The sequence below is a fragment of the Saccopteryx bilineata genome, chromosome 3 (genome assembly GCF_036850765.1).
Source record: "Saccopteryx bilineata isolate mSacBil1 chromosome 3, mSacBil1_pri_phased_curated, whole genome shotgun sequence".
Taxonomy (NCBI): domain Eukaryota; kingdom Metazoa; phylum Chordata; class Mammalia; order Chiroptera; family Emballonuridae; genus Saccopteryx; species Saccopteryx bilineata.
Window position 1 is genome coordinate 167,709,663 of NC_089492.1, and position 7,541 is coordinate 167,717,203.

At 37.6% G+C, this 7,541-nt stretch overlaps 1 pseudogene; it reads left to right on the forward strand.

Annotated features, from left to right (window-relative positions):
- The first annotated feature begins 3,051 nt into the window (after positions 1 to 3,051).
- On the forward strand, positions 3,052 to 7,262 carry LOC136329927 (ubiquitin-ribosomal protein eS31 fusion protein-like; annotated as a pseudogene).
- The last annotated feature ends 279 nt before the right edge of the window (positions 7,263 to 7,541 follow it).

Sequence of the window (7,541 nt, forward strand, 5' to 3'; positions counted from 1 at the left end):
AATTAGTTTAGAAAAGTCACTAACCAAACAATAACAACTCTGACAAGCAGAAACAACAACAAACCCTGAAGAGAGGAGAGAGTCTGATTCACAGAGTTCACATTATATTATTTTTAATCTTCTGGTTATAAGAAAAAAAAAAAGAGACATGTAAAGAAACAAGAAATTATTGTCCATACTTGGGGGAATAGAAGGGACAGTCAATAGAAACTATTCATAAGGAAGCCTAGTCATTGGACTTCCTAGACAGAGACTTTAAATCAGCTATTTTAAATATGTCCAAAGACCTAAAGAAAATTGTGTCTAAGGAATATATGAAAGTATAAAGAGACAATGTCTAATCAAATGGAACAGCAGTAAAGGGATAGAAATTATTTTAAAAAGAATCAAATAGAAATCCTGGAGTTGAAAAGTGTAATAACTGAAATGAAAAATTCACTAGAGGATATCAACATCAAATTTGAGCAGGTAGAAGCCCTGGCTGGTTGGTTCAGTGGTAGAGCGTTGGCCTGGCATGCAGGAGTACTGGGTTCGATTCCCGGCCAGGGAACATATGAGAAGTGCCCATCTGCTTCTCCACCCCTCCCCCTCTCCTTCCTTTCTGTCTCTCTCTTCCCCTCCCACAGCCAAGGCTCCATTGGAGCAAAGTTGGCCCGGGCACTGGGGATAGCTCTATGGCCTCTGTCTCAGGCACTAGAATGGCTCTGGTTGCAGCAGAGCAATGCCCTAGATGGGCAGAGCATCACCCCCTGGTGGGCATGCTGGGTGGATCCCGGTCTGGCGCATGTGGGAGTCTGTTTGACTGCTTCCCTGTTTCCAACTTCAGAAAAATAAAAAAAATAAAAAAAATCTGAGCAGGTAGAAGACAGAATCCATGAAACTGAGAATAGTCCAATTTCTATTATCCAGTCAGCAGAATAGAAAGAAGAATAAAGAAAATTGAACAGAGCCTTAAAGACTTGTAGGACACCATTAAATATGCCAGCATACACATAATGGGAATTCCAGAATGTGAGCAGAGAGACAGAGGACAGAAGAAATATTTGAAAAAATAATGACTGAAAACCTCCCAAATTTGATGAAAACATTAATCTACATATCCAAGAAGTTAAAAAAACTCCAAAGATAATAAATAACCACATCTATACATGTCATAATTAAACTGTCAAAAAACAGAAAAGCTTGAAAACGACAAGAGACAAGTGACTAATCACATACAAGAGATCCTCAATAATATTAACTGCTGATTTCTCATCAGAAATCATGGAGTCCAGAAAGTTGTGGGGTTGACATATCCGAAGTGCTTAAAGAAAAGCAACTGTTGCTACATAATTCTATACCCAGCAAAACCATCCTTCAAAAATAAAAAAGAAATTAAGATATTCCTAGATAAACAAAAACAGGTAAATTTATCACTAGCAGAAAATCTCTACAGAAATACCAAAGGGAGTATTTCAGGCCAAAATAAAAGAACTCTAGACTCAAATAAAAAAGAAAAAATAAAGAATAACAGTAAAAGCAACTGCATAGGTAATTATAAAAGATAGTATAAATATATTTTTGCTTGTAATTTTTTTCCTATCTGACTTAAAACACAGTCATATAAAGCAATACTTATAATACTATGTCAATGGGCTTAAAACATATAAACATGTAATTTATATGACAATAATAGCACAAAAGAGAAGGGATAAAGATATACTTGAACACAGTCTTTGTATACTATTTTAAATACATCGGTATTAATTCAAGCTATTAAGTTAAGGTGTCAATTGTAATTCTCAGGTAATCACTAAGAAAATAATTCAAACATTACTGTAGGAAAACAAGATGATTAAAATACTAGAAAATACCTATTTAACACAAAAGAAGGCACAAATGGAGAGATACATGAACAAAAAGACAAGACACATAGACAATAAAGAACAAAATGGTGGGCGTAAGTACTCTCTTACTAGTAATTATAATAAAAGTAAATTAAACATTCCAATCAAAATGCAGAGATTATCGGAATGAATGATAAAAAAGGCACAATCAGGAAAACACATTCTAGATTCTATAAACAAATAAGTTGAAAATAATAAAGTAGTTAAAGTTAAACCATGCAAATAGTAAGCAAAAGAGAGCTGGAGTGACTATCTTACTATCAGACAAAATGGACTTAAATGTTACAGAGACAAAAAAGACATTTTGTAAGGCAAAAGGAGGTCAATACATCAAAAAAAGATAAAGTCATAAGTACATATGTACCTAACAACATAAACCCAAAATACATAAACCAAAAACTGGAAAAATTAGGTAATTCAACAACAGTGAGCCTGACCAGGCTCATACAGTGGATAGAGCATCAGACTGAGACACAGAGGACCCACGTTCAAAACCCCAAGGCTTACCAGCTTGAGCAAGGGTTGCTGGCTTGAGTGTGGGATCACAGACACAATCCCATGGTAGCTGGCTTGAGCCCAAAGGTTACTGGCTTGAAGTCCAAAGTCACTAGCTTGAGCCCAAGGTTGCTGGCTTGAGCAAGGGGTCACTCACTCTACTGTAGCCCCCTGGTCAAGGCACATATGAAAAAGCAATCAATGAACAACTAACGAGTGACAACAAAGAATTGATGTTTCTCATCTCCCTCTCTTCCTGTCTGTCCCTATCTATTCCTTTCTCTGTCTCTGTCACATACACACACACAAAAAGCATAGTGAGATAGCTCCTTAACCCCAGTTTCAATAATGAAAAGAACAAACATACAGATCAGCAAGGAAATATAGTACTTGAACACTATAAATCAACCATATGGGTATTTAGGAAATTCACAAATATAGGAGTGAGAATATAATGCACTCCTACACAACCAATGGGACAAAAGATAAATCACAAGGGAAGTTAGAAATTACTTGAGAAATATTAAAAGGAAAACACAACATACTTATAGGATACAGTGAAATCAGTACTTAGAGAAAACTTTATAGCTGTAATTAGTTTATAGCTATAACTGAGTACCTATATTAAATATCAAAACTAGGGAGACATGGCGGTTAATCTGTCACCAAGATGCGGATTTTCTTGAAAACACTGACAGGGAAGACCCACACTCATGAGGCTTAACCCTTGGACACAATAGAAAATGTAAAGTCAAGATCCAGGCTAAGGAAAGAATTTCTCCTGCTAAGCAAAAACTGATCTTTACTGGCAAGCAACTGGAAGAGAGACATACTTTACAACATTCAGAAGGAGTCCACTCTTCATCTTATATTGAGACTTTGTGATGATGCTAAGAAAAGGAGGAAGTCTTAGACCACACCCAAAAAGAATAAGCATAAGAGAAAGAAGACTGAGCTGGCTGGATCAAAATATGATAAGGTGGGTGAGAATGGCAAAATCAGTAGCCCTTGGACTTGGCCAGGTGGGTCAGTACATAAATCATGTCATCTCAGTGCACTGAGGTTGCAGGTTCGATTCCCAGTCAGGGCATGTATGTAAAAAAATCAATGAGTACACACACAATAAATGGAACAATGAGTTGATGCTTTTCTCTCTCTCTCAATCTCTATCTCTATCTCTATCTCTATCTCTATCTCTATCTCTATCTATCTCTATCTCTATCTCTATCTCTCTCAAATCAATGGAAAAAATTTTAAAAAGGGAAAACATCAGTAGCCTTCATTGGGAGTTCCCTTTAGATGAATGTTATACTGAGATTTTTATGGCTAGCCACCTTGACAAACATTATTGAGGCAAACATTGTCTGGACTATTGCTTCAAAACACCCGAAAAGGCCCTGGACGGTTGGCTCAGTGGTAGAGCGTTGGCCTGGTGTGCAGAAGTCCTGGGTTCGATTTCCGGCCAGGGCACACAGGAGAAGCGCCCATCTGCTTCTCCACCCCTTCCCCCTCCTTCCTCTCTGTCTCTCTCTTCCCCTCCTGCAGCCGAGGCTCCACTGGAGCAAAGATGGCCCGGGCGCTGGGGATGGCTCCTCGGCCTCTGCCCCAGGCGCTAGAGTGGTTCTGGTCGCAACAGAGCATCGCCCCCTGGTGGGCGTGCCGGGTGGATCCCGGTCGAGGGCATGCGGGAGTCTGTCTGTCTCTCCCCGTTTCCAGCTTCAGAAAAATACAAAAAAAAAAACAAAAACAAAAAAAACCACCCAAAGACAAGTACAGTGGTTCCTTGAAATACAAACAGACCAACATATGAATTTTTTAAGATACAAGCTGTGACTCGGTCCGTTAACCCCTTATCAGATATATCATTAACAAATATATTCTCCCATTTAGTAGGCTGTCTTCATTTTCTGATGGTTTCCTTTGCTGTGTAAATCTTTTTAGTTTAATATAATTCCATTTTTTTGTTTTGTTTTGTTTCCCTTGCTCAAGAAGATACATCAGAAAATATATTGCCCAGGGAAATGTCAGAGATTTTACTGTTTGTACTTTCTTCTAGAATTTTTATGGTTTTGCATCTTATATTTAAGTCTTTAATCCATTTTGAATTTATTCTGATATAAGCTGTAAGAAGGTGGTCAACTATCTTTTTTTTTTTTTGCATAAATCTATCCTATTTTCCCAACACCATTTATTTAAGAGACTACCTACTCTGTTGTATATTCTTGTCTCCTTTGTTAAATATTAATTGACCATATAGCCTGACCAGGCTGTGGTGCAATGATAGAGCGTCAGACTGGGATGTGGAGAACGCAGGTTCGAGACCCTGAGGTTGCCAGTTTGAGCGCAGGCTCATCTAATTTGAGCAAATCTCACCAGCTTGGACCCAAGGTCGCTGGCTAGAGCAAGGTCTGCTGAAAGCCCACAGTCAAGGCACATATGATAAAGCAATCAATGAACAACTAAGGTGTCGCAATGAAAAACTGATGATTGATGCTTCTCATCTCTCCGTTCCTGTCTGTCTGTCCCTATTTATCCCTCTCTCTGTCTCTGTAAATAAAAATAAATAAATAAATAAAAATTGACCATATAGACATGGCTTTACTTCTGGGCTCTCTATTCACTCCCATTTATCCAAATGTCTGTTTTAATGCCAGTATCATGTTATTTGATTACTATGGCTTTTTAGTAATGTTTGATACTGGGTAGCATGATACCCCTAACTTTGTTCTTCTTTTTCAATATTGCTGTGGCAAGTCAGGGTTTTTTGTGCTTCCATAAATATTTGGAATATTTGTTCTAGTTCTGTGAGATACACCATTGATATTTTGACAGGGATTGTGTTGAATACATAGATTGTTTTGGGTAGTATAAACATTTTAATAATATTACTTCTTCCTATTCATGAACACAGTAAATACTTCCATTTATTTGTATCTTCTTTGATATTTTGCTTTAATTTCTTATAGTTTTTCAAGTAATCAGTCTGCTGAGATTTTCTGATTCTTCCAATTAAGTTTTGGAAGATTGTATGTTTGTGGGAGTTTATCCATTTTATCCAGGTAGTCCAATTTGTTGACATATAGTTGTTTGTAATATTTTCTTACAATCATTTGTATTTCTGTGGTACCAGATGCTACTTCTCTTCTCTTTCATTTCTGATTTTATTTGGGCTCTTTCTCTTTTTCTTGATGAATCTTGTCAGTGGTTTGTCAATTTTGTTTATCTTTTCAGAGAACTAGCTATTGATTTCATTGACCTTCTGTATTGTTTTCTATTTCATTTGTTTCTGCTCTAATCTTTTTTTATTTAAATATTTTTAAATTATAGTTGATATACAATATTATATTAGTTTCAGGTGTACACCCCAGTGATTAGACATTATATAACTAAGTGATCATCCTGATAAATCTCATACCCACTGACACTATACATAGTTATTAGAATATTGACTATATTTTCTATACTGTACATCCTCCTAACTATTCTATAGCAACAAATCTGTACTTCTGAATGCCTTCACGTTTTTCATCCATCCCCCCAAACTTCCTACCATCTGACAATCATCAAAATGTTCTCGATATCTGAGTCTGTTTCTCTTCTGCGTCTTCATTTATTTTGGGGGGTTTTTTTTAGATTCATTTGTTGATAGATAAGTATTTATTGCCATTTTATTGGTTATGTTTTTTCTCCTCTTCCCTCTCCTGCCCCTCCTCCTTAAATAAGACTCTAACAACATTTCACATAATACTGTTTGGTGGTGATGAACTTCTTTAGCATTTTCTTGTCTGGGAAGCTCTTTATATGTCTTTCAACTCTAAATGATAACTTTACTGGGTAGAATAATATTGGTTGCTTTTCATCACTTTCAATATTTCTTGCCAATTCCTCTGGCCTGCAAAGTTTCTGTAGAGATATCAGCTGACAGTATTATGGGAGCTCCCTTGTAGGTTAACTGCTTTTCTCTTACTGCTTTTAAGATTCTTTGTCTTTAACCTTGTGCATTTTTATGATGTGTCATGGCGTGGGCCTCTTTGAGTTCATCATTCTCTATGCTTCTTGGACTTGTATGTCTATTTTCTTTGCCAGGTCAGAAAATTTTTCTATCATTATATTTTCATACAGGTTTTCAATTTTTTCTCTCTTCTCCTTCTGATAACCCCATGATGTGAATGTTGGTATGCATGAAGTTGCCCCAGAGACTTCTTACACTATGTTCATTTATTTGGACTCTTTTTTCATTTTGCGGCTCTAATTGGGTGTTTTTTGCTTTCTTATATTCCAAATTGCTGATTTGATTCTCATCTTCATCTATTATACTGTTAATTCCTTGTAAATAGTTCTTCATGTCAGTTATTATATCCTCATTTCTGAATCTTTTTAATGGATTATGTGTCTTTTTTTATGCTGTTAAAGTTCTAAGTTCAACTACTCTTTCCTTAAGTTCATTGAGCATTCTTATAACCAGTGTTTTGAACTCTGCATCTGGTAGATTGCTTGTCTCCAATTTGTTTAGTTCTTTTTCTGGAGGATTGTTATGTTCTTTCATTTGGGACATATTTCTTTGCCTCTTTATTTTGGCAGCCTCCTTGTGTTTGTCTCCATATATTATGTAGAGCTGCTATGTTTCCTGAGATTAGGAAAGTAGTCTAATGTAGTAGGTGTCCTATAGGGTCCAGTGGCCACAGATTCTCCATTCACCTCAGCTGGGCACTCATGGTGCACCCCCTCTTTGAGTTGTGTACATCCTCCTGTTGTAGTAGAGACTTGATTGTTGTTGGCACATCAATGGGAGAGATTTACCTCAAGGCAAGTCAGCTGCAAGGACTGGCTGTTACCACCAACTGCCATGGAGGGTCAGTTCGGCAGGGGCCCATCCCATAAACAGACCTTACTTCAGCAGGACTCTGTGCCTCTTAAATCTGCCCTTGGGTGTGTCACTGTGGAGGTGTTTGGGTGATGCTTTGATGTGGTCTCAAGCTGTCCACCAGGTGCACTGGCTCTGAGGCCTCCTAAGAAGTGCAGGCCAAGGTCAGCTGCAGCCTGGGTTCTGCACAGGGCTACTCAACTTGAGCTATAAAGTGGACTCCAGATGGCTCCTACTTGTGGTGGGCTTGGAGGTGCCCAGAAGAGGCCTTTCTGCAAACCATGGCTGGCTTCTGT